Raw genomic sequence first — 27,747 nt, forward strand, 5'->3', positions numbered from 1 at the left:
AAAAGCAAAAGCGCGGCGAGTCTTAATAAAAAAGTTATTCGCATTTGCACTTAAGCGAAAAACTTTAACGGCCGATCTAATTCTATTATCTATAGCCGTTATTACATTTATTAAAGTTATGCTAGCATCGACGACTTTTACGAAGAGCTATCGGAGTCGGAGTTAAAACGAATGTAAAACGAAAAGTAAAATAACTTACGAAAATGCAAATCGACTTTATAGCTTAATAGCGCTTGTATTTAATAAAAGTAAAAGAAAAGAAGATATATCGATTCGTAGCATTATCGACGCTTTTACTTGCGTAGCTTACGCATCGAGAACAGATTAAAAATATAATAATTAATAATAAAGTTAGTAAGTGATAGTGTTAAGAAAAAGATAAAAAAAGTGTAAAGTTAATATAAGAAAAAGATTAATTGTTTATAACAAAACTTCGAGTGTTATACTATCGCTTTTTTTTTTTTTTATTACGTTACCGCTTTAAGCCGCGCGCTACTACCGATTCGGCAGTGCGTTATCACTTGACCTTTCAAGCTAGCTTACGCTTATCTTAACGATAATACTAACGCTCGAATGGATATTGTTTTTATAATTGAAAAAGAGTATTACAAAAGATATAAAAAATAGTTAAACTTGAAGGATTATCTTATATTGTCGTTGCTATTTCTATCTTCTTTATTATATTACTAACACGCTTTTATATTAACACCGATCCGGCGATATATTATTAAATAGTATTTTCGTATCGTATTGCGACTATGCAATTCGGCTATATGCTCGTCTTGCAAACCAACTTTACTACTTTGATAAAAGATGACTCGAAAGCGAATCTGATTCGAAAGAAAGACGTATATAATAAAGTTAAAGGTTTATATTTATTTTGTTTATATATATAATATTGATGCTAAGTACTTTTATTACGTAAGTGCGCTATATGCTTTAGCTTTATTAAGCACGTAGTTAAGTCACGTGCAAGCTCTTATATAAACGAATAGTTAGTTCTTTTTTAAACTAGCACTATATCACTACACAATATAATACGCATATATATAAAACACAGTCGAGTGTCTTCGAACGTTTTTCTTCTCTTTTCTTATTTATTTACGATTCTACTATGATTATATACATATATATCTTTTAATTTAACGTTAAATATATGTCGGAGCTCTTCCTTTCCACAGTATCTTTAGCTTTTAATAGCTTATATTAATTAACTTTGCTATTTGATGCCGCTTTTACGCTATTTGCTTCGTTTACTAATCTAATCTTTTTATCTTTAGTCTTATATATATCGAATACTTTAGTTAAGTCCGAAAAAATCTTTTTTCGAGTTCGATAGAATATTAAATTTTGATAATCGATATAATCGTAATAGCGAGTTATAAAGCTAGTATCGGTGCTAACAGTATTAATTTAGCAAGTTGTTAAAAGATTATATTCCGTAAAAGCAAAAACATTAATAAATTGTTTTTGAATAATAAAATCGTCTTTTCTTTAATGCTATAACGTTTCGCTTTTAAAACTAAGCGAAAAGCAAGAAGCTTTTAATGAATCGACTTTAACGCTTTTAACGAAGTCGATCATTAGTTTTTTAAGTCGCTATCGCTATTATGCGAAGACTTATCGTAATAAATAAAGCTTATACTTTGTTCTTTTAAGCGATCGACGGCTTCGTCGTACTAATTCGTTTTATCGCTTACTTTAATTTATATAACTTGATTCGTAAACGGATCAGTTATTATAATAATAACAAAGCTACTTTAATGATCCGAAAAGTATCGGAGACCGATCTTCGCTTTACGTATAAAAAAGTAATCGAATATAAATCAAAACTTTAGCGAATTTATAACGTAAAATCGAATACGAATCGTAGCACTTTTAATATTAATAGATATATTATTAACGTATCTGATAAAGCGCGATAAAGAGTCGGTAATTATTCGAAAACTTATCTTTTAATCGTAAGTTATAAGAATCTCGAGTTTAATCGCGGCGTTATAAATAATAACGTTAACTTTCGCACTTGTATCCAGCGTAAATCGCGTATTAATAATTAATAATTATTCGAAAATGCTAACGATAACTTTAAGAGTTAGCGAATAATAATAAGAATATTTAAAGAATAGTTAATTAAACGTCGGAACAAAGTTGATTTCCGTTAAAAGAAGTTTCGTATTACTTTCGATTACAGTCTGTAAAGTACGTTAATCTTTATAAGCAAACTAATCGAGAAAAAGGTATTAAAATTAAAAAACTTCGTAAAACACGGTTATAAAAAGAATCGGAATAAAGCCGATAACAAAAACAAAATAGAACCGTTTAAATTTTAAATCGAAAGCGCTTCGAATACTAAAAGCGCGGAGCGTCGACGGTGCTTAATATAATTATTATAGATATTCTTTTATAATTAAAGCTTAAACATTTAAAAGAATTCGAATAAGCGTTCGAATGAAGACCGCTAAGTAATAGTATCTCGATATATGATCCGTTTTAATCGAAGAAAGACTTATATAAGATTTATTTTACTAATGATTCGGTTATAAGTAAAAGTAATAAAAAAAAGAAAAGTAAGCAGATGCTTGCGATATAGCGCTTTTTTAATAAAGCGACTTATAACTTTATAAAATAAATCGTTGTGAAGCGAAGAAATATTATTTTCTTTTTAAATAAATCGCGAAAGCTTTAAAGCAGCTCCGTTTTTTATCGTATTATCCGTCGCTTTCGATATAAGCTTGCTACTTATAATCAAGCAATCTTTCGAAGCTTTTGCAACGCTAATCGTAGCTTAAAAGCAATTGATAATGCTTTCGTTAATAAAGGTTTATTAAATCATTTTATCGATTATACTTTTGAAAGAAAATCGTTTAAAAATAAAAAAAGCAGCGAAAAACGCAATAATCTTATTAAGAGTTAAATTCTTAAGCAAATCACGCTTTTTTAAGAGCTTAATACTAGTCGCTTTGTAATTTATTTTTAAAAAAGAAATCACTTTGCTAAGACTTTCGTATGATTTAATAGTTTTAAAAAGCTTAGCTCTTAATTTAAGTGCAGTTTTAAAAGCTTTTAATAGCGTAACGAGCAGATTGCGTAAGTTTTTTAATCGCGAAGCGTTTCGGTTTAAAATCGTAATATAAGCGGGCTCGAGTTTATTTATTTTTATTAGCTTAGCGAAAATAACTTTAAGCGAGTTATAAATAGATTAAACTTTTGTTTTTAATAAAAAAAGCGTTTTTTAACGGATATAAAATAACTCGCGAGGCCGCGGTACGTGCTCGAATCTTTATCAATGCAATGGTAGCTTTTATATTAAATACGTAAACATATAAATCCGTTAATATAATGCATCGCTACCGAATTATATTTAAAGTATTAAAGTCGTTAATACAAAAAGCTTTCGTATTGCCGTTATTAACTGCTCGCATAAGCGCTTTAACGCGTTCTCGTGCAGCTTTTTTAATAGATTCTCGTTATGCTTTTAAAGCTTTTTAACGTCTCTTTAAATTAAGATCGTTTATCGTTTTACAAACTTTTTTTAAAACTTGCTTGTATTTAAAAGTATCGTTTCGGAATTAAAACGGGATCGAAAGTATTTCTTTTCGATACGGTCCGATATATATTAAGTCAGCTTCATTAAAATAAAAAGCTAACTCGTATTAAAGCATAAATAAATAGTATTAGTTCGGATATTTATAAAGCTTTTATTAATAGTTAAGTCAATCGATAGTATATTAGTATTAATAGAAAATATACGTAGAATCGTTTAACGACCGTTTCTTTTTCGATATAACGTAACTTCGGCTCGAATAAATATCGGCCGTATTAATTTCGTAGACTTAAGTGCAAAGCGATCTCTTAGGCTTTTTCGTATTAAGCTGCTTTTAATTAATTCATATAAGCCTTTTTAAAAATAAGTACGAAGCTATCGGTTAGTTTTAAATAAAAATTAACTTTCGCTAATTGTTTCGTAAAAGCTTCGATCTTTATATCAAGATTGACGAATAAAGTAATCGAATTCGCAACGATAATGCTCGGTCGATAAAAAAAAAAAAGCTTAAGTATTATTAAAGTAGATGCTATAGAGAAGTGAAACGTATAAGTTTCGTTTGCTTTCGAGAATAATAAACAGTACTTAAAGACGAAAGTTTTCATTTTAATAAAGATTATAACGAGAAAATGCTTTACGAATTTCAGCGTAACCGTTTTCTTTAATCCGTTTCGTAATAATTTATTCTTGCTTAATTAATTTGTTTATTAAAGTATAGTAGTAGTAGTAATAGTATTCGTTTAACGTCTACGGGTCGCTTTTTACAGCGAGTCTTGTGACCTCTTTAAAGGTATATAAACGTGTAGCTAGTCTTTATATACATAAGAGCACAAGACGTATATAACGTAAAAGCAAATCTTAAAAGAATAATACAAGTATAACGGTGTTTCTTTTTATTAAAACGGTGTATAAAAAATATATTAAGCAAACATATAAACGGGTTTTTATAAAAGACCGAAATCAGTGTCGTTTGCTAAAGCAAGCTACGCGAATAACTGAGTCCATAACGGAGTACTTAAGTTCGTTTAATATAAAATAAAGAAAAAAAGAAAAAAAGAGAAATTATTAAAAATAAACTAAAAGCTAAATAAATATAAGCTTTCGTAATAATGCTTCGATATGCAAGATCGACTCGCTACTAGTACCGAAAGCAGATTTTAAAATAAAACTCCGTAACTTTTAAAAGGCTATAAAAGTCAATTAGCGAAGCTTTAAAAGAGCGTATATAAGCTATCGCTTTTCGCGAAGTAAAAAGCGGAGTAAGTAATCGTGTCCTTTTAAGCTATCGATTGAAAGAGCGTTGCGCTTTTTTATAAAAAGCAATATATATCGAAGACTTGTCTTTCCGGTAAAAGTAAATAGTTTTTGCGTCTTCGTAATAATACTTCCGATAATATTACGCAAAGTCTCCGTGCTAAGTCCGCAACGCGAGTAATCTATATAAGACGTACTTAAGCAAATATAATTCTAGCGAAGCTTTACTTGCGTACTCGAGACTTTAATCGCGATATCAAGTAAAGAGCTTCGTTTTACTCGCACTTTATTATTTATTTCGAGCTTAATCGATTAAAGTTTTAATAATAAACTTGATCTCGAACGCCGTAAGCTCGAAAGTAAAACTTAATATAAGCTTAAGCTTTGCTTTTTCGTCGGCGAGCCGATCCGCCGTTTCGTTATTAATAATACCGATATATCTTAAAGCTTATTTAACGCTAACCTTTAATTGTTTCATCACTTTTTAAATGCGTAAAAACGCTTATTAAAAAGTAGCCGAAGCTATACTTCGTATATATTAGATCACGGACGTGTTATTTATATATAGCTATATACGGCAATAAATAAAGTCTAGTAAAAGCCGAATAGCGTGCTCGAACGCTTTTTAAGCTTTTATTTCTTTCGCGTTAAAAACGTACGATAATTTATTAATAGCTTTTTTGCTTATAACAATCTTCTTTTGTTTTTAATAAATAGCGTATCCGTATTCGACGTATTTATATCCGTTTTTATATTGCTTTATACCGTTTAAAAAAAAAGTGATATTTCGATCGATAAGTTAAGCTTATTATTTTTTAAAGTCTTTAACGGCTTGCTTTTTCTTAACGCTTTAAATAAAGCTTATGCGGCACTTAATTAAAAAGTAAAAGTAAGCTAGCTTTAATCGTAAGCAAAAAAAGAATATAGCTTTTAATTTTTAAAGTTTTGTTTTGATCCGCTATCGAAAGCTAATAATAAGATTTTTAATAATCATAAAAAAAAAAGATATACTTTATTATCGAGTAAGCTTTGTTAATTATTCGCAGCTGCAATGCTTGCCGCATTTTAATCTTTTTAAATACTATTTCTTCGGAAAAAAGTCCGTCGTCTTTTAAAAAAGTAGTAATTAAAGCCGTGCGATAAATAAAAAAAATACTTTTCGTTGCGTAAATAATAATCTTATTAATCGTATCGATGTATTTTCTTAAGCTTGCGTAACTTTTTTATTTAAGTTGTCTTCAATTAAGTATTATAAAAGTTTCGTTCGTTTTCCGTATTAAGCTTTAATGCCGTATAAAATCGATAGCAATACGCAAGTAATTATTGCTTTGCGTAACGCGTAAGCGAAAAGACCGTTCGTTATACGAGTAAAGCTTTTAATATAAAAAGCTATTCGTCGTGCTTTTTCAACTCTTTCGAATAAATAACGTTTAAAAGTCATTTTCCGATCGAATTATACTTTAAGCTATCGTAACTTCGAAGTAACTTTTATTATCGAAAGCTGCGCTTAAAAGCTTAAAGTAATATCAGTCTTATTTAGTTATAAGATAATTATATTTAAAGCAAAGTCTTCGTTTTTATAAAAAAAGTAAATCATTTTTATCTTTTTTAAAGCGAAAAAGATTTAATTCTTTACTTTATAAGCTAGTAGTAGTAGTAGTAGTAGTAGTATTCGTTTAACGTCTACGGGTCGCTTTCTACAGCGAGTCCTGTGACTTTCTTAAAAGTATACAAACGTGCAGCTAGTCTTTATATACATAAAAGCACAAGACGCAAATAGCGTAAAAGCAGATCTCGAAAGAATAGTACAAGTACAACGGTATTTCTTTTTATTGAAACGGTATGTAAAGAATATATTAAACAAGCATACAAGCGGGTTTTTATAAAAGACCGAAGTCAATATCGTTTACCGAAGCAAGCTTCGCGAGTAGCTGAGTTTATAACGGAGCACTTAAGCTCGTTTAATATAAAGTAAAGAAAAGAAGAAAGAAAGAAAGAAAAATTATTAATAATCAATTAAAAGCTAAATAAGTATGAACTCTCGTAATAGCGCTTCGATATGCAAGATCAACTCGCTATTAATATCGAAAGTAGATTTTAAAATAAAACTCTATAATTTTCAAAAGGCTATAGAAATCAATTAACGAGGCTTTAAAAAAGCGTATATAAGCTATCGCTTTTCGCGAAATAGAAAGCGGAGTAAATAATCGTGTCTTTTTAAGCTATCGATTAAAAGAGCGTTGCGCTTTTTTATAAAAAGCAATATATATTAAAGACTTGTCTTTCCGATAAAAGCAAATAGTTTTTGCGTTTTCGTAACGATACTTTCGATAATATTACGCAAAGTCTTCGTGTTAAGTTCGCAACGCGAATAGTTTATACAACACGTACTTAAGCAAGTATAGTTTTAACAAAGCTTTATTTGCGTACTCGAGACTTTATTCGCGGTATTAAATAAAAAGCTTCGCTTTGCTCGCACTTTATTATCTATCTCGTGCTTAATCGATTAAAGTCTTAATAATAGACTTAATTTCGAACGCTATAAGCTCGGAAGTAAGTCTTAGTACAAGCTTAAGCTTTGCTCTTTCGTCGGCGAGCTAATTCGTCGTTTCGTTGCTAATAATATCGGTGTATCTCGAAGCTTATTTAACGCTAACTTTTAATTGTTTTATCACTTTTTAAATGCGTAAAAACGCTTATTAAAAAGTAGTTAAAGCAATGCTTCGTATATACTAGATTACGGACGTACTATTTATGCACAATTATATACGGCAGTAAGTAAGGTTTAATAAGAGCCGAATCGCGTGCTCGAGCGCTTTCTAAGCTTTTATTGCTTTTACGTTAAAGACGTACGATAAGTTATTAATAGCTCTTTTGCTTATAGCAATCCTCTTTTGTTTTTAATAAATAGCGTATTCGTACTCGACGTATTTATGCTCGTTTTTATATTGCTTTAAGCCGTTTAAGAAAAAAGTAATATCTCGGTCGATAAGTTAAGCTTATTACTTTTTAAAGTTTTTAACGGCTTGCTTTTTCTTAACGCTTTAAGTAAGGTCCGTGCGGCACTTAATTAAGAAGTAAAAGTAAGCTAGCTTTAATCGTAAGTAAAAAAAGAGTATAGCTTTTAATTTCTATAGTTTTGTTTTAATCCGCTATCGAAAGCTTGTAATAAGACTTTTAATAATTATAAAAAGAAAGATGCGCTTTACTATCGAGTAAGCTTCGTTAACTATTCGCAGCCGTAATACTTGCCGCACTTTAATCTCTTCGAGTATTACTTTTTTAAAAAAGAGTCCGGCGTCTTTTAAAAAAGTGATAGTTAAAGCCGTGCGTTAAGTAAAAAAAACACTTTTCGCTACGTAAGCAATAATCTTATTAACCGTATCGATATGTCTTTTTAAGCTCGCGTTAACTTTTTTATTTAAATTGTCTTTAATTAAATATCGTAAAAGCTTCGTTCGTTTTTCGTATTAAGCTTCGGTGCTGTATAAAATCGATAATAATACGCAAGTGATTATTGCTTTGCGTAACGCGTAAGCGAAAGGACCGTTCGCCGTACGAGCGAAGCTTTTAATATAAAAAGCTATTCGTCGTGCTTTTTCAACTCTTTCGAATAAATAACGTTTAAAAGTCATTTTCCGATCGAATTATACTTTAAGCTATCGTAACTTCAAAGTAACTTTTATTATCGAAAGCTGCGCTTAAAAGCTTAAAATAATATCAGTCTTATTTAGTTATAAGATAATTATATTTAAAGCAAAGTCTTCGTTTTTATAAAAAAAGTAAATCATTTTTATCTTTTTTAAAGCGAAGAAAATCTGATTTTCTGCTTCGTAAGCTAAGATGTTTTAAATATCCGTTACGAAAAAAGTGATATTAAATATAAGTAAATGCGACGCTTTATAAATGCAAATATTATTAGCGTATTTAAATCGCAATATCGTGTTTTAATTAAAGAGTTCCGCGAAGTATAGCATATATAAAACAAGAAATAACGATGATTTTTAAAGTATACTATATTTTACGTCGTAGCGGTCCGTGATTATACTTTCGAAGCGCATTTAAACTTGTCGATCGTTAAAAAAAGAGTAAATAAGCTTTAAAAAAAAAGGCTAGCCTTGCTTATTTATACGCTTAAGAAGCCGGCGCTTAAGCAAAGCGTCGAAAGCCTTTTAAACGTTTAATGTTATTATCGTGATAATCTTGCTTATTAAAAAAGCTACTTCGATATCGTAAGTAAAGCAAGCTACGAGGTTTATAATAGATCGCTTAAATAGAGCTTCGCCGTGCTAAGAGCTTAAAATGCTTAAAGTCAAAGAAGTCTAAGCAATTCGCTTAGCGATAATGCGTTATAAACTCTTAAATATATAAAAGAAAAAAGCTATAAAGCGCTACGAACGCACCGAGGTTTTTTTTTTTTTTTTACTTATTTTAAGCATTATAATTATTTCCGCTAGTTTCTAATAAGTAAAACACTTTTACATCATCTCTTGAATTTAAAGGATCTTTTAATAAGGCCTTTTCTTGCCGTCCAAGCTTGCAAACAACTTCATTTTCTGACGTTTCAAACCTTTTTTATTCTTTTCGAACTGCCTTCGTTTCGGTAGCTCGAAAAATAATAAGTAAGATACTAAACCGCCGCTTTCGAAGCAATACTACGGCCGACTTTACTCGACTAAACGAAGCAATAACACTTTATCACAACTTTATTAAACGTCTTCGAAACGAATAACGAGATATAGACAATCAAGTACTTCCGAAGCTTATTATAAGTGTTAAAAACTAGCTTGATACTTTTAATTACGCTAAAGTAAAAGCGCAAGTAAAAGCTTTAAATAAAAAGAAAGCGGATACGCAACGTATTGTCGGATGTGATCAAGTGATAGACTTATTACGTGTCAAAACCTTTTCAGATGTATAAGTAAAAAGCTACTCTTTAAGTTCATCAGATAAGAATTAAGAATCTTTTTATTCATCTTTTTCCTCGTGTTACCGTTCAACAAGTTATGAGCTTCCGTTGCGACTTTCTTAGCGCCGAAATACTACAACTAATACTCTTTGCGACTTCTTTAGCATCGAACCCTTCGCAAAAACAAAATCAAAACAAAACGGAATACGATATTCCTTTTTAAAACTATTTTCTAACGATATACATAACTCCTTCTCTTTACTGCTTGTCTTTATTATTTGCGTTTATCGCTAATTTTTTATATCTCTTTTTAAAAACATACGACCTTTTGTTTTTAAAAACACTTTAGTAGTAACTTATCTCGGATAATAGTGTTTCTTTAAGGTTTATATATATACATATATATTTATAGACTTTTCGACGGAATACGCTAAAATGAACCTTAATCTTTCGAGATCTAACTTCTTATAAATTTACTTTGCATATATACTTTACTTATATTTAGCATTAATCGAAAACTCTTTTATCGAGACTATTATGTTTTAAACGACTTAACCGCACTATATTAACGCGCTTAAGCTTTTACGATAAAATAGAACTCGGACAACTTTAATAGATTCTTTATCTTATTTTTAACTTCACTTATCTTATCGCAAATTAATTATAAATTAAGACGCTACGGATAGCTTAATTAACTAAGAACTTCGAAAGACTTTAAAAAAGGCTTTTCTTACAGACGATACTTTCGTACTATCAAAGAAAACGAAAACTCGCAAGATCTCTTAACCTTTTAACTCTACTTTCTTTTACCGTCTTGATCTCTTTACAAATTATATATAAACACTTATCAACACCTTTTTTTAATCTTTCGATTTTGTTAAAGATCGTGACTTTGATTTTGATTTTTAATTCTTTGATACCGAATCAGACTTAAACACTTCTTTTTTATCGGCTTCGAACGAAAAGCCTTTTTGCTTTTTTTTATTTACTTTACTCTTCGGCTTTCGAGTTAAAAAACCTTTTCACTACTTATAAGAATATCTCGATAAATATTACTCCGGCATTACTAGCTAACGTTAAGGATTCTATTAAGCTTATTAAGACTTCGATTTCTAAGAATAGCTGCGGACACTTAATTTACTTTTTCTTCCGCTCTTTCTGCCGTTCCGTTCTTCGACGAAGAAAACTAAGTCGAGTTCTTTCGACGTATCGATTTCGCTTTTATTAATAAAAACTACTTTTACGAAAAAATCTTTAAAAGTACAAGAGTCCGATTAACTCGCTTTTTAAGCGAAACGAAGTCTGCGTTTAAGAAAAGACTCGACGCGTAAGACGAACTTTAAACTTAAAGCTGCTTTCTTGTCCGTAATAAACTCGAGCTAACCGCCGCAGACTTCGCTAAAAGAAAAGGAATAGGCTTTATAATCGTCGGAGACTTTAAAGAGCACGATCTTAAGAAGCTATTATTAATAGATTTAAAAGAACGATTTCGACTTAAAAGCGTCGCGACGTTTTACCGTTTTTAATCCGCGTTGTTCGCTTTTCGTATTAACGAGTTCGACGACGTCACTTTTTTTAATAACGAATTCATACGTTTAAACGGACAACTTAAGCTTTTCGATAATAATACTTAACTTTCCGCTTTATAAATAATTAAGGTTTATCTTAATCAGCTACCGTTTTTATACGAAAACTTTAAATCTAATTGAGTTTCGAATAACGATTATATCGACGGCGATAAATCTAAAACTACTTTCGCCGACCTTATAACTTTTATTCGCAAAAAAAAGCAATTAATGCAGCACTCTTCGAGCAAAGCATTCTTCGCATACGGCAAACTTAGCAAACTTGCAAGAAGAGATAAAGCTATTATAATTTATAATCATTGCAAGAAGCTTTACTACTCTAAGCCGGAATGCGTAATAACCTATCTTTATTTGAAAGCTGCTTTCGATAAACGAATCGAAAAGAAGCGTAAAAACAAAGCTGTTAAGCAAGCTAAACTAAAGACGATTAAAAATACCGACTTTTCCGAGAAGACTCTTTCCGCTGCTCTTTTTATACTATCGATTCGTAGCTGCGCTAATAAGACTTTTCAACTCGCTTTCGACGTTTAAGATTCTAATATAAATTAGCAATTAAAGTTTGCTCGAAGTAAATTATCTTAATTAAAATTAGTTTAAAAGCATTATTCTCTTTTTCGACTTAACCTTTCTTGTAATTTTCAATTAAAGTAGCGTTTTCGAAGGCTCCGGACTTTATTATCGAGTATTACTTTTACTCTTAAGTATTAAATAATTTTTATTCTTTTTATAATCTTTACCTTTTTACTTTATTTTTTACTTTTCTTTTTTACTTTTTAGAAAACACGACGGCTTACCGCCGTAGTAGTATTCTTTTATTTTTCTTTTCTTTTACCTTAGCACGCCGCACCTTTTATTAAAGCTTTCCTTAGGAATTCTTCTTTTTAATTCTTTTAAGAAACCTTATACGCTTTCGCCTCTTGGTCCTTAGATACACTCGAAAACACTTTTATCTTTGATAATAGCTGTACTAAGCATATGTTCTACCGTTAAGAGTTTTTCGAAAACATCTTTTCATTCGATTTAAGCGAAGTAATTATCGTCTTTAAAATAAGAGGTTATTTACTTTCACTTTAAAAGAAAGGTATAATTGCTTTACTCGTTAAAACGAACGACGGCAGCTTCGGTTGGATTCGTTTATATAACGTTATTTATTATTCGAACTTTAATATTAACTTTCTTTTTTATTTAAATTTTATTCGAAAAGGTGTAAGTATAACTTTAAGCGAGAAAAGCGCTTTGCTTTTTTTATTAAGCAAGAACTTTCTAGTTTTCACCGCTCGAATCGCTTAAGACTTGTTTTGCTTTAATATCGATTTGCGCTAGCTTATAAACCGAGTTCTTCGCTTAAGTCATATATATAAAGCTTTCGACTTTAGCTAACGACGCTACGCTTACTTCTTTTAGCTAGCTTCGACTTTCGATACTTTAGATCTTCTTTAATAACGATCTTAATATCGAGCTTTAACCGCTTTTTTTATTAAAGAAGCTTAAGTTGTTTAACATAAGCGTTTTAAATATCTCGAATAAGAAAACCTATTAAAGATATAAAAACTATCGGAAGATATAAACTTACGTATACTTCTTTTTTTATACGCTTGCGAAAGCTGTCTCGACGATCGAATAATTAAAAAAGCATATAAAAGACATATCAATTTAAAACGGTATTTCGACGAGCTTATTTATATAGATACTATTAAACCTTTTCGCAAAAGGTACGATAGCTTTATTTATTTTATCTACTTCTATTGCGATAAGATAAAAGAGATCGAGTGCTATAACATAAAGTACAAGTCTAAAGCATTAAATAAATTCAAATTCTTTTAAGCTTTTCGTCGAAAAAAGATTATACGTTTTCGCATCGATAATAAAAGCGAATACGTCTTTCGGCGTTTTTAAGAACACTTAGCCGAGATAAGCGTTCGATTTAAACTTGCTGTTTCGTATAATCTATAAATAAATAAAGCTGCCGAAAAGATCGGACGAATACTTTAAGATATTATAAAAACGCTTTTACAAAGTTTTAAGTTCGATGCGAAATAATAGCCGGAACTGCTCCGCATTGCCGTCTATCTTTACTTTCGTCGCTTTTATAGCTTTATTAGCATAATTCTTTTTAAAGCTACGAACTTATGCAAACCGTTCGTTTCGCATTTACGTATTATCGGCTTTAAAGCTTAGTTTTTCGAAAGCAAAATTAAAAAAACAAAACTGTATACTAAACGAGTCTTTTACGGAAAGCTAATTGAATACGAAAGTGATTATATTTATCGTATTTTAACGATCGACGGTCTTATTAAAAAAGCATATAGCGCGCATATAATCAAGCAGCTTTTAGCTTTTGCCGCTATCGAATAAATAGATTTTATAAAAAGATCACTTACTTTTCCGCACTTTAACTCCGCTTCTTACTTTTTTAATTTTTACTTTTTAACGCTTTTAAAGCGCAAGATCGAAAGATCATTTAAAACAAAGCTAAAATGCTTACGCTTTTCGCTTACCGTTAAGAACGATGATTGTTCGGCTCGAAAGCTTACCGCTTAAGATTTCCGACTTTTACTTTTTTAAAAGAACTTTCGTGTCTTCGATACTCTTGATCGCTTTCTTTATCTTTCGACTCTTTTTTTTTTTTTTTCGTTTTTCGAAAGTACGTTCGATTTTACTTTTCGAACTCTTTTTCTTTCGCTAACTCTTTTTAAACTTCATCTTAAGCTTTACCGAGACTTTAACTCACTTGATTTAATCGCTTTTATAACACTCTTAATAAAGCAAACCTTAGAACCGAAAAAGAAACTTAAGGTTAAGCACGCCGAAGATAAAGATAGCTCTTATATTTAAGCCTTACTCGGTCTTATAATAAAAATCACTCTCTCCGAAGCTAACTCTTTTAAACCTTTCGAACCGAAGACTTATAAATAAGTTATAACCGATAGTAATCGAACGGCTTGGCTAAAAGCTATAACCGAAAAATAAAAATCACTTTACGAGAATAATACTTAAGATTTTGTCGATCTACTTACGACTTAGCGCGTCTTTTTCGGTCGATAAGTATATAAACACAAGCGAAGACTTAACGGCTTTATAATCCGTTAGAAAGCACGCTAAATCGTTAAAAAAAATTAATAAAAAAAAGTATTAATTATATCGAGACTTTTGTTACGATCGTTAAGCTTATAAGTTATAAAATGATTTTCGTTATTACTACTGCTTTAAATTAAGAGATCGATTAAATAGACGTTAAGATTGCGTTCTTATATAAAAAAGTTGCCGAATCCGTTTACGTAAAGCAACTTACCGGGCTCGAAGACGAGATTAAAAAGGTTTGCAAACTAAACCGCGCACTTTACGGACTTAAATAAGCTCTTCGCGTCTAATATAATACTTTGTTCGAGTTCTTTATTAAAATAAGATTTAAACCTTTCGGCACCGACGCAAGCGTTTTTTATAAAGAAAGAATCATTATCGCTATTTACGTCGATGACTTACTTATCTTCGGCCGTAATCGCGCTAAAGTTAATAAACTTAAAGCTGCTTTGTTTAAACGTTTTTAAATAATTGATTTCGAATTAATAGCTTATTACTTAAGCATAATAGTCACTCGAGATCGCGCTAATCGAACGCTTAATCTCGGATAACGAGCTTATATCGAAAAGATTATTTAAGACTTCGAGATAAAAAATTGCAATACTTACGATACATTAATAAAAGTTTCTTTTAAAGTCTTAGTTTTATTTTTATTAAAGTATTAAGCCTCTTTCGAGCTTCGTTACGAATACTAGCGACTTATCGGTTCGCTTATATACGCTATGCTAAGTTTTAAGCTCGATATTGCTTTTTTAGTTTTTATAATTAATCGTTTTACTTTAAATCTAATTATAAAATATATAAAAGCAGCGAAACGCATCGTTCGCTATTTAAAAGAAACTATTCGCTACGAACTCGTTTACCGAAAAGACTTAAGCGACTTGACCGGCTTCTTCGACGCGGATTAAAATAATTGTTAATTAATACGCAAATCTATAAAAAGCTTTATTTTTAACGTCGAAAGCGAAGCAATCAGCTAGTCTTCGAAACAGCAACTTACCGTTGCTTTATTTTCGTGCGAATCCGAACTAATAGCCGAGACGGAAGCCGTTAAAAAAGCAATTTAGCTTTAGCGCTTCTTAATCGAAATACTTTCGTAAAAAAAAACGGTTTTAGTCTTGATCTATTGCGATAATTAAAAAGCGATCGCACTAGCTAAAAACACTTAATTTTATTATCGAATTAAGCATATCTATTTTCGTTATATATTTATTTAAAAAGCCGTACGAAATAGCTTAGTAGATTTGAAATAAATCGCTATTGTAAATCAAGTCGCCGACGGTTTAATTAAGCTATTAGCTAAGCGATAGTTTAAAGAATTTAAAAAAGCGATTAAAGTGTTGAAAATTTAATATTACGTGATCAAAGCATTTTTATTATCGACTTATTTAACTTAGTCTTTTTTAATTAAAAGTGGTTTTAAACGATAAGGATCGATTCTTTTTAATCACTTTATTTAACTATTAAAGTTTTAAAAGATTTGACCGTAGCGGCGTAAACTTAAATTAATATTCTTATAAATTTATAAAATCCTTTTTCTTTTAAGATCCTTGCGACCGATAAGATATAAAAAACTAATTATAATCTACTTCTCTTTTTAATTATATACTTTATCACTTTATTCTCTTTAAATTATATTTCGAACAAAAAAGATCGTTAAGCGAACTGTACGTCTTAACGATTTAAACTTTTTTAAATCCGACCGCGATAATCTCTTTTCTTTCGAAATCAAAACCGATAAAGAACTTCGCACTCGCATTAAAGCTCGTACGAAAATAATTAAAGCTAGTGGTTTAACACTCGTTAAAAAAGCTCGAAAAGACGCTTGCTTTCAGAAACATAATTTATAATAAAGAAAACGAAGACTTTAGTTCTTGCTTTGCGATTTTTTCTTATAAAGCTTTTTTATCGATGCCGACGAAGTCGGCAACGCTATTAAGCTAGATTAGCAAATGATCTCGGACTTAAAAGAACTATAATCAAATGCTATTACCGACGAGATAATAAGTTACTTAACTTTATTAACGATGAATTTCGAGTATTATCAATTATATTACTTAACGGACAAAACCAGCACTTTATACTAGATTTTTTTTCCTCGATTATTTTTTTATATCGATTGCAAAGAGCAAGCTAATAGCTATATTAAGATTAAAGATAATTATACCTTTTCTCAATTCGCTAAACTGCTTACGAGACGTAATAATAGACCGGCCACTTTTCGTTTCGATTAATTTATTATAAAAACGGAAAGATAAGTTAGTAACTAGCCGAAAAGAGAAAGCTTATAGCCGAACGACTACGCTTAAGCAGCTTAATAATAGAAAAACGATAAGAAGTTCAATCTCGCGATTTATGATTGCAATTATTTTAATACCGATTTTAACGAAGTCTATAAGTCCGCGCTTTTCTTTTCATAAAAAGAATTTATTAAAATATGTCTTAGCTAATAAAAAGGCCTTAATAAAGAAGATCTTTAGATTTTCGGCTTAATTGACGGCAATTTAAACAACTAATGCGTGACTTACACCGCTACTTAGCTACGTAATACGTTAAGCAATAAGAATTAGAAAAACTAGCTATTATCGGAAAACGAGCTTAAATAAAAAAAAGCAAAGAAAATCAATTGGTTTAACTTAAGACGGAAAATATAAACAAAAGCTGCTTTAATCTTACGTTAAGAATCTTTATCGGAAGTCAAGACTCGATCTTCTTAAGCTTTATTACGCAGATCTTCTATTTCTCGAATAAAAAACGCCGAAAATTCGACAAGCATTACGCAGCACTTTTCTTTATTAGCTAATAATGCTGCTAATCACTTTTCGGATTAGTTAGTAAAAGAAGAAAATAGCTCACTTAAAAAGAGAAAGCTCCTTTAAGTGCAGTTAAATAAAAAAACGAAAACCGAGGATTAAGATAATCTTTTTTTCTTAAAAACAAGCGAGCAATTAAATTAATCTTTTAGTTTTTTCTTTATAGTCAAGTTTTTCGGCTTTTGCTGTTTTTTCTTTATAAAATACTTTTATGTTCTCTCTTGTTTTTCTTTTCGGATTCACTTTTAATAAGAGCCTTATTCATAAACTTCAATAAGAGTCTTTTTCATCTAAATAAGTCTTAAGTAAAAGTGTCGGATGTGATCAAGTGATAGACTTATTACGTGTCAAGACCTCTTTAGATGTATAAGTAGAAGGCTACTCTTTAAGTTCATTAAATAAGAATTAAGAATCTTTTTATTCATCTTCCTCCCCGTGTTACCGTTCAACACGTATTATATTCTAGTACTTCGAAATAAACGATAAATTTGTCGCATCGATCTAAAGCATAGCGGATAAAGCTATTGCTCGTAAAATTGCCGAGAAATCTACGAACTTTATCACTATTGCTTTTTACGTTAAGTCCGGCGGAAAGATCTTTGCTTTTATTCGCATTCGCAGCGAATCTTTTTACTTATTTTTTATTAAGACGCTATTACTACCTTCTTTTATTAACTTTGCGAAAGCAGCGGCCGGAAAAGTCGATTTAACTTTAACAAAAGCTAAGCTATAAGCTAAAGCTTTAGCTAAGAAAAGCGGACTTAATCAAACTTTATCTTCAAGTAAAGCTTTATTATCGTTAGCTTTTATACACTCGAAAAAACTCGACTTTCGAATCTTCGTTACAATTATAAACGAAGCTAAGCGCAATCGACCTTAGCATCTTTATACTTTGCGCAAAGCGCTAATCGACTTTTTTCGCGATTTTACGATAGACTTTATTATTAAAATACACGTGATTTAAATTAAATAATTACTTTTGATTAAAAACTTATAAATACGTAATACTTTTATTAATTAAAAAAGAAAAGAAACGGTTAAGCGTTTTTTATCCGCGATTAAAGTCGAAATACTATAGCTTTAATACAATTACGCGGTCTGCTATATCTTTTATTTTATGTACGTTTTTAATAAAAACGGCGAATTAAAATTAATATTAATCAAAAACTTCGTTTTCGATAAAGTAGTTGCACAAACGAAACAAACGCTAATCGAAATCAAAATCAACGATAAAAGTGTCGACCTTAAAGCTTTTAACGTTACTATAACCTTAATCGTCTTTTTTCTAAAGAAGGTAAAGCTTTTCCGTTTTTTTAATATAAAAGACACGGCTAAATTAATTAAAAAGAAATACAAGATCACGAAACACGACTTAAGATATTAAAGATACTATAACCCGATTAAGTATACTCGATACTTTCGCTATAACAAATGCAATTAAAGAATCGATTAGCGCGACGGCTTAGCTTATAGCGATTGCATAGCGCTAGCGAAGTGCGCGAATTGCTATAGTCTTTTTAAAGCCGAGCATTAAAACTGCTTTGCTATTTCGTACAAAAAGGACGGCAAACTAATACGGCTTATAAAAAAAGAGCTCGCGGCTATCCGACGAATTAGCGTTAAAAACTATAAAAAAAAGCACGCACGTAACAACACTTTATGCTTTATACTCGCAGCTTTTATAAGCAGCGTTATTATTATTATCATTATTAATAATAGCACTTTTAACATAAACACTTTAGCATATCTATTGCGCTAAGCATAAAGCTCGAAAGCAATTGATATTATAAATATCGATATAGCGAAAACTTTAATAACGCGCAAACGCGTCGCAAAATAAAAAGTAACGGAATACGAACGGATAACTTCGATACTTATCTTTATTTTTAGCAATCGCTTAAAAGCTTAAAAAAGCTATAAAATAATTAAGCAAAAACTCAAAGTCAAGCTTAAGATCTTATTTCTAACGGACGCGAACGCGGACTCGAAAGACGAACTTACTTTTTAATTTATTTAATAAGTAGTATACCGATACGAACCGGCTACGGCTATACGATACGGTTTAAGCTCGATATATACGTCGGATAAGCTAATATAAGACGCTTTACATTTAATCACTAGATCATACTTTCTTTAGCGCATAAGCATAAGATAAATATAATATACGTATAAAAACTAATCACTTACTTTAATATAAAAACATAAACACACTTCGCTTTTAACATCTACTTTTTAATAAACTTATAAAGAACTTCGAAAGATAACTTCGAAGTCGAAAAGCCTTAAGTCTTTATATACATTCGTAAAAGAGCTAGACTTTATATAAAGCAACGACGATCGGTTTAAAGTAAAGACATACTTTAAATCGACGTTAATAAATATATTATCTTTAACGCTTATAAACAACCGACTATTAATAAAATCATCGATTACGTCTTACACTTTACTTTTAATTATAAGTGCTTAATAAAAAAGGACTTTAATATATAATACGAGATATTTAAATCAAAGGTTCGGACCGCTTATCGAAAAAAAGATTTAACGGATTAGTTTATAACGAGCGGTATAAACTTTATCGGCGTGTTAAAAGAACTTATATACTAGCTCGGCTACGTCTTAAACTTTACTTTCTTAAATATACTACACGTTATTATAATAATAAAAAAAGACTTGCATAGCACTTTAGATCATTAGACTTTAATTACTACGATCTCGAGACGAAAGCGCGTGCTAATAGACTAGTTTTATAAGAAAATAACGGATAAAGATATAAATAAGTTCGAAGACTTTATACGCAATAGCATAAACACTTTTTTTAACTTTTCGAATTTCTACGACTCCGCACAAATTAAATAAAGTGCTTTAGCATTCGCAAGGATCTTTAAAAATATAATCAAGGCCGTCGGCACACTTTGTCGAAACACGAGCAAAACAGCTTTTTAATAGACTTCGAAAGTTAAACGAGCTTATTACGAATACATCGAAGCGCGCTAAAACTTTATCGACCGTGTTTTAACGGATAAGACTAAGCACTTTCGCAACGCTATACGTAAAGCTAAAAAAGACTATTAAATGCAAATATTAAACGAAGTTGCAAACGATAAAGACTTATATAAAGTAGTCGGCTAGCATAAGCTAATTATTAATTTTAAATCTTCTTTTTTTGTATACGAAAAGGTCACCGCATAGAATATTAAAAAGAAAGCAGACTTATTACGACGGATTATATTCGGCCGGTTTAGCGTTAAAGATGACCTTTCGAAAGAACTTTAATACGACGATACGAAGCACTTGTCGTAAGACTTGACCGTCTTTTTTAAAAAGGTAAAACAGAGCATTATAAAAGTAACTAGCACTTCGTTAAGTACGGACCGGATTATTATTAAGCTTTTAAAAAAAGTTTAATAATATATTCAATATTATATTTACGCTTTGCTTAACGCTTGCTTCCGGCACAGCTTTTTCTTTACTTACTAGAAACTAGCGGAAGTAGCTATAATGCTTAAAGTAAGCAAGAAAAACAAAACCTCGGTACGCTTATAACGCTTAATAACCTTTCTTTCTTATATATTTAAAAGTTTAAAACGTATTATCGCTAAGAGAATTGCTTAAACCTCTTTGATTTCAAGTATTCTAAGCTTTTAATACGACGGAGCTTTACTTAAGCGATCGGCTATAGATCTCGTAGCTTGCTTTATCTACGATATTAAAGCAACTTTCTTAATAAATAAGATTGTTACGATAATAATACTAGACGTCTAAAAAGCTTTCGACGCTTTGCTTAAGCGCTAGCTTCTTAAGCGCATAAATAAGCAAAGCTAGCCTTTTTTTTTCTTAAAACTTATTTACTCTTTTTTTAACGACCGACAAGTTTAAGTGCGCTTCGAAAGTGCAATCACGGACTAATACGACGTAAAATGCGGTATACTTTAAAGATCACCGCTATCTTTCGTTTTATATATATTATATTTTGCGGAACTTTTTAATTAAGATACGACATTGCGATTTAAATACGCTAATAACATCTATATATATAAAGCGTTACACTTACTTATATTTAACGTTACTTTCTTCGCGACAGATATTTAAAACATTTCAACTTACGAAGTAAAAAATCAAATCTTCTTCGCTTTAAAAAAGATAAAAATAATTCACTTTTTTTATAAGAACGGCGATTTTGCTTTAAATATAATCATCTTACAATTAAATAAGACCGATATCACTTTAAGCTTTTAAGCGCAGCTTTCGACGATAAAAGCTATCTCGAAGCTACGAAAGTGCGCTTCGAAAGTGCAATCACGGACTAATACGACGTAAAATGCGGTATACTTTAAAGATCACCGCTATCTTTCGTTTTATATATATTATATTTTGCGGAACTTTTTAATTAAGATACGACATTGCGATTTAAATACGCTAATAACATCTATATATATAAAGCGTTACACTTACTTATATTTAACGTTACTTTCTTCGCGACAGATATTTAAAACATTTCAACTTACGAAGTAAAAAATCAAATCTTCTTCGCTTTAAAAAAGATAAAAATAATTCACTTTTTTTATAAGAACGGCGATTTTGCTTTAAATATAATCATCTTACAATTAAATAAGACCGATATCACTTTAAGCTTTTAAGCGCAGCTTTCGACGATAAAAGCTATCTCGAAGCTACGATAACTTAAAGTATAATTCGATCGGAAAATGACTTTTAAACGCTACTTATCCGAAAGAGTTAAAAAAGCACGACGAATAGCATTCTATATTAAAAGCTTCGCTCGCATAGCGGACGGTCTTTCCGCTTACGCGTTACGTAAAGCAATGATTACTTGTGTATTGCTATCGATTTTATACAGTATCGAAACTTAATACGAAAGACGAACGAAGCTTTTATAACACTTGTGACTTGATTAAAGATAATTTAAATAAAGAAGTTAGCGCGAGCTTAAAAAGACACATCGACACGATTAATAAGATCATTGCTTACGTAGCGAAAAAGGTCTTTTTTATTTAGCGCACGGCTTTAATTATTACTCTTTTAAAAGACGCCGGACTTTTTTTCGAGAAAATAGCACTTAAAAAGATTAAAGTGCGATAAGCATTACGGCTACGAATAATAAATTAAGCTTACTCGATAGTAAAGCGTATCCTTTTTCTTATAATCATTAAAAGTCTTGCCGTAAGCTTTCGATAGCGGATTAAAACAAAACTTTAAAAACTAAAGGCTATGTTCCTTTCTTACTTACGATTAAAGCTAGCTTACTTTTACTTTTTAATTAAATGTCGTACGGACCTTACTTAAAGCGTTAAGAAAGAGCAAGCCGTTAAAGACTTTAAAAAATAATAAGCTTAACTTATCGACCGAAACATCACTTTTTTCTTAAACGGCTTAAAGCAATATAAAGATAAGCATAAATACGTCGAGTACGGATACGTTATTTATTAAAGATAAAAAAGAATTGCTATAAGCAAAAGAGTTATTAATAACTTGTTATACGTCTTTAACGCGAAAGCAATAAAAGCTTAAAAGGCGCTCGAGCACGCGATTCGGCTTTTATTAAACCTTACTTATTACCGCATATAGTTATATATAAACAGTACGTCCGTAATCTAATACATACAAAGCACTGCTTCGATTACTTTTTAATAAGCGTTTTTGCGTATTTAAAAAGTGATAAAACAATTAAAAGTCAGCGTTAAATAAGCTTCGAAATATATCGGCATTACCGGCAACGAAACGGCGGATCGGCTCGCCGACGAAAAAGCAAAGCTTAAGCTTATATTAAAACTCACTTTCGAGCTTACGGCGTTCGAGATTAAGTTTATTATTAAAACTCTAATCGATTAAGCACGAGATAAATAGTAAAAAGCGAGCAAAGCGAAGCTCTTTACTTAATATCGCGATTAAAGTCTCGAGTACGCAAATAAAGCTTCGCTAGAACTATATTTGCTTAAATACGTATTATATAAATTACTCGCGTTACGAACTTAACACAAAGACTTTGCGTAATATCACCGGAAGTATCGCTACGAAGACGCGAAAACCATTTGCTTTTACCGGAAAGACAAGTCTTCGATATATATTGCTTTTTATAAAAAGGCTTAACGCTTTTTTAATCGATAGCTTAAAAAGACACGACCATTCACTCCGCTTTCTACTTCGCGAGAAGCGACGGCTTATATACGCTTTTTTAAAGCTTCGCTAATTGACTTTTATAGTCTTTTAAAAGTTACGGAGTTTTACTTTAAAATCTGCCTTCGGTACTAATAGCGAGTCGATCTTGCACATCGAAGCACTACTACGAAGGCTTATACTTATTTAGCTATTAATTTATTTTTAATAGTTTTTCTTTCTTTTTTATTTCTTTTTTTTTATATTAAACGAGCTTAAGTGCTTTATCATAAACTCAGCTACTCGCGTAATCCGCTTCGGCAAACGACATTGACTTTAATCTCTTATAAAACTCGCTTATATGCTTGCTTAATATATTCTTTACACACCGTTTTAACAAGAAGAAACACCGTTGTACTTATACTATTCTTTCGAGATCTGCTCTTACGCTATATACGTCTTGTGGTCTTATGTATATAAAAACTAGCTGCACGTCTGTATACTTTTAAAGAGGTCACAAGACTCGCTGTAAAAAGCGACCCGTGGACGTTAAACGAATACTACTACTACTACTACTACTCTAATAAGTAAAAAAGAAGTTATGCCGAAAGCAAGCATTAAGCAAAGCGTAAATGTAATAACGAATATGCTGCTAAACCTTTTTTAAAAGCTTAATAATAATTCGGTTCGTACTTAGCGAAGTGCTAGTTACTTTTATAATGCTTTGTTTTACTTCTTTAAAAGAAACGGTTAAGTTTTATAACAAGTGCTTCGTACCGTCGTATTAAAGTTCTTCCGAAAGGTTATCTTCGGCGTTAAACCGGCCGAGTATAATCCGTCGTAATAAATCTGCTTTTTCTTTAATATCTTATACGGTGACTTTTTCGTATACAAAAGAAAAGGATTTAAAGTTAATAGTCAGCTTGTGCTAGCCGATTATTTTATATAAATCTTTATCGTTTGCAACTCCGTTTAATATTTACATTTAATAATCTTTTTTAGCTTTACGTATAGCGTTACGAAAGTGCTTAGTCTTATCCGTTAAAATACGATCGGTAAAGTTTTAACGCGCTTCGATATGTTCGTAATAAGCTTATTCAACTTCCGAAGTCTATTAAAAAGTTGTTTTGCTTATATCTCGATAAAGTATACTAACGGCTTTAATTGCGTTTTCAAAAACTTTCGTAAAAGCTAAAGCATTTCGTTTAATTTATACGGAGTTATAAAAACTCGAAAGGTCCGAAAAAGTATCTATGCTATTGCGTATAAAGTCTCCGAACTTGTTTATATCTTTATTCGCTATTTTCTTATAAAACTAGTCTACCGGCACGCGCTTTTGTCCCGGGATCGTAATAACTAAAGTCTAGTGATTTAAAGTGCTATGCAAGTCTTTTCTTACTATTGTAATAGCGTACGATATATTTAAGAAAGTAAGATCTAAAACGTAGCCGAGCTAATGTATAAGTTCTTTTAGTACGCCGATAAAGTTTATGCCGCTCGTTATAAACTAATCCGCAAGATCTTTTCTTTAATAAGCGATCTTAATTTTTAATTCGAACATTTCGTATTGCATATTAAAATTTTTTTTTATTAAGCATTTGTAATTAAAAGTAAAGTGTAAAACGTAATTGATAACCTTATTAATAATCGGTTGTTTATAAGCGTTAAAAATAATATATTTATTAACGTCGATCTAAAGTATATTTTTATTTTAAACCGGTCGTCGTTGCTTTATATAAAGTTTAGCTCTTTTGCGAATGTATATAAAGACTCGAAGCCTTTGGGCTTCGAAATTATCTTTCGAAGTTCTTTATAAATCTATTAAAAAATAGATATTAAAAGCGAAGTATATCTATATCTTTATATTAAAGTATATAATTAATTCTTGCACGCATATTACGTCTATCTTATGCTTATGCGCTAAAGAGAATATGATCTACTTACGGGCGCACCCCCTACGTTTAGCAACCGTGTGCACACCGAGTGAACACCGAGTTAACACCAATCAACCGATTATACACCGATTATAATCGGTGTATATTAAGGTTGATCTTAAGGTTGACGAGTTTTTTAATATATTATTATTTAAATCAACCTTTCAACTCCAATATTAATCTTTACACCTTAATATCAACCTTTAAACTCTAATTTTTATCTTTACACTTTAATATCAACCTTTAAACTCTAATATTAATCTTTACACTTTAATATCAACCTTTACACTTAATATCAACTTTATCGTAATAAATAAAAGCAAGTGCTAAAAGCAAAAAATACTCTACGTCATCATTATTACTAGCTTATACTTTTAACTTGTATATTTCTCGTACTTCTCTTTGCTTCTCTTATTACCTCACCGCCGCTACTACCTCACCGCCGCTACTACCTTACCGCCGCTACTACCTCACCGCCGCCACTACCTCACTACTGCCACGACCTCACCGCCGCCACTACCTCACTACTGCCACGACCTCACCGTCGCTACTACTTTACCGCCGCCACTACCTCACCGCCGCTACTACCTCACTTACTTTTATTACCTCACCGCCGCCACTACTTTACTACTGCCACGACCTCACCGCCGCCACTACTTCACTACTGCTACGACCTCACCGCCGCTATTACCTTACTACTGCTACGACCTCACCGCCGCTATTACCTTACTACTGCCACGACCTCACCGCCGCCATTACCTTACCGCCGCTACTATTTGCTGGAAGCGATACTAAAGGCAAGGCAATACTAGTAGCGATACTGGTGGCGATACTGGTAGTAAGGCAATACTGGTGGCAAGGCAATACTGGAGGCAAGGCAATACTGGTGGCGATACTGGAGGCGATACTGGTGGCAAGGCAATACTGGAGGCGATACTGGTGGCAAGGCAATACTGGTGGCAGCGCTGGTGGCGATACTGGTAGCGATACTAGTAGCGATACTGGTGGCGATACTGGTGGTGATACTGGAGTAGTAGTAGTAGTAGTAGTATAAATAATAATAAAGTTAAAATTAATAAAGTGTTAGTAAGGTGTTAATAAGGTTTTAATAATACTAATTAATAAAGTTAATAGTAATTTAATTAAGTGTAATAATCGAATTATAAAGTGTAGCAACCGAGTGCACTCGGTTGTAAATCGAGTACTCGGTCTAGCAACCAAGTGCACTCGGTTATAAATCGAGTACTCGGTGTAGCAACTAAGTGCACTCGGTTGTAAATCGAATACACGTTTTTAGAGTTATCCGAACTACAACCGAGTATACACCGAGTATTCGATTTACAACCGAGTGCACTCGGTTGCTATACTAAAACGTTAAAGTGTAAGTAAGGTGTAAGTAAAGTGTAAGTAAAGTGTTGCAACCGAGTGCACTCGGTTGCTACACCTAGGGGTTGCGCCCCTAAGTAGTAATTAAGTATAAAGCGTTTTATATTAGCTTATCCGACGTGTATATTAAGTTTAAACCGTGTCGTATAGCCGTAGTAGTAGTAGTAGTAGTATTCGTTTAACGTCCACGGGTCGCCTTCTACTGTCGTATAGCCGTAGCCGGTTCGTATTAGTATATTACTTATTAAGTAAATTAAAAAATAAATTCGTCTTTCGAGTCCGCGTTTGCGTCCGCTAAAAGTAAGATCTTAAACTTGACTTTAAGTTTTTATTTAACTACTTTATAACTTCTTTAAGCTTTCAAGCGACTATTAATCGTCGGCTCGCTTAAGTAGGCCTCCTTTCATCCTTTAAGTCTTAGTCGGCATAAGCGATTGCGGATCGGAAGCGAATGCGGATTTTTTCGAATATATTAGAAATTCTTTAATACTATAGCATTTATTATTACAATTAAAAAATATTTACATGAATAATTAATTGTCTATTATATCGTCTTTCGAAATATCTAAAATCGTATCATCCGATGAAACATTTAACTATCGATCACTATTTTCATTAGAATTTGATTCGTCTTTTACCTTACGCAACGAATCGTTTGAATCTCTACTATTATCAAAATTAAAGCTATCGCTATCGATATTAATATTAAGAAAAGAAATAATATTTTGCTTTAAAAAAAGGTCTTTAATAGTATCGGTTATAATTATTAGATCATTATCACCGAGAAAAAGTTCAAGTTGAGAAAGAGTTGGTCGAAGAATACTTTTTTTATAAAGCCGCAAAATTTGACGTTTAAGAAGTTGTTGCATCTACTAAATCTCTTCCGAATCGAGAATTAGAATGAGTATTAAATCGTCGTTTTTAATAATTAAACTTGCAGCGTTTTCGTATAATCTTTTTACGCTCGCGCTTAGCTTTACGTAAATCGATTCCTTTACGATATTCAGCATTTTTATTTTAAATTTTATCGGTGATTCATTATTATTTTGCATCAGATTTAAAAAAAAATTTAGCTTGCTACTTAATAGCAAGCTTTTCATCGATTTAAAATATCAATTTATCGGTATAT

The sequence above is a fragment of the Drepanopeziza brunnea genome, assembly GCF_022702325.1.
Source record: "Drepanopeziza brunnea f. sp. 'multigermtubi' strain 214-2 chromosome Unknown ctg17, whole genome shotgun sequence".
Classification (NCBI taxonomy): Eukaryota; Fungi; Ascomycota; class Leotiomycetes; order Helotiales; family Drepanopezizaceae; genus Drepanopeziza; species Drepanopeziza brunnea.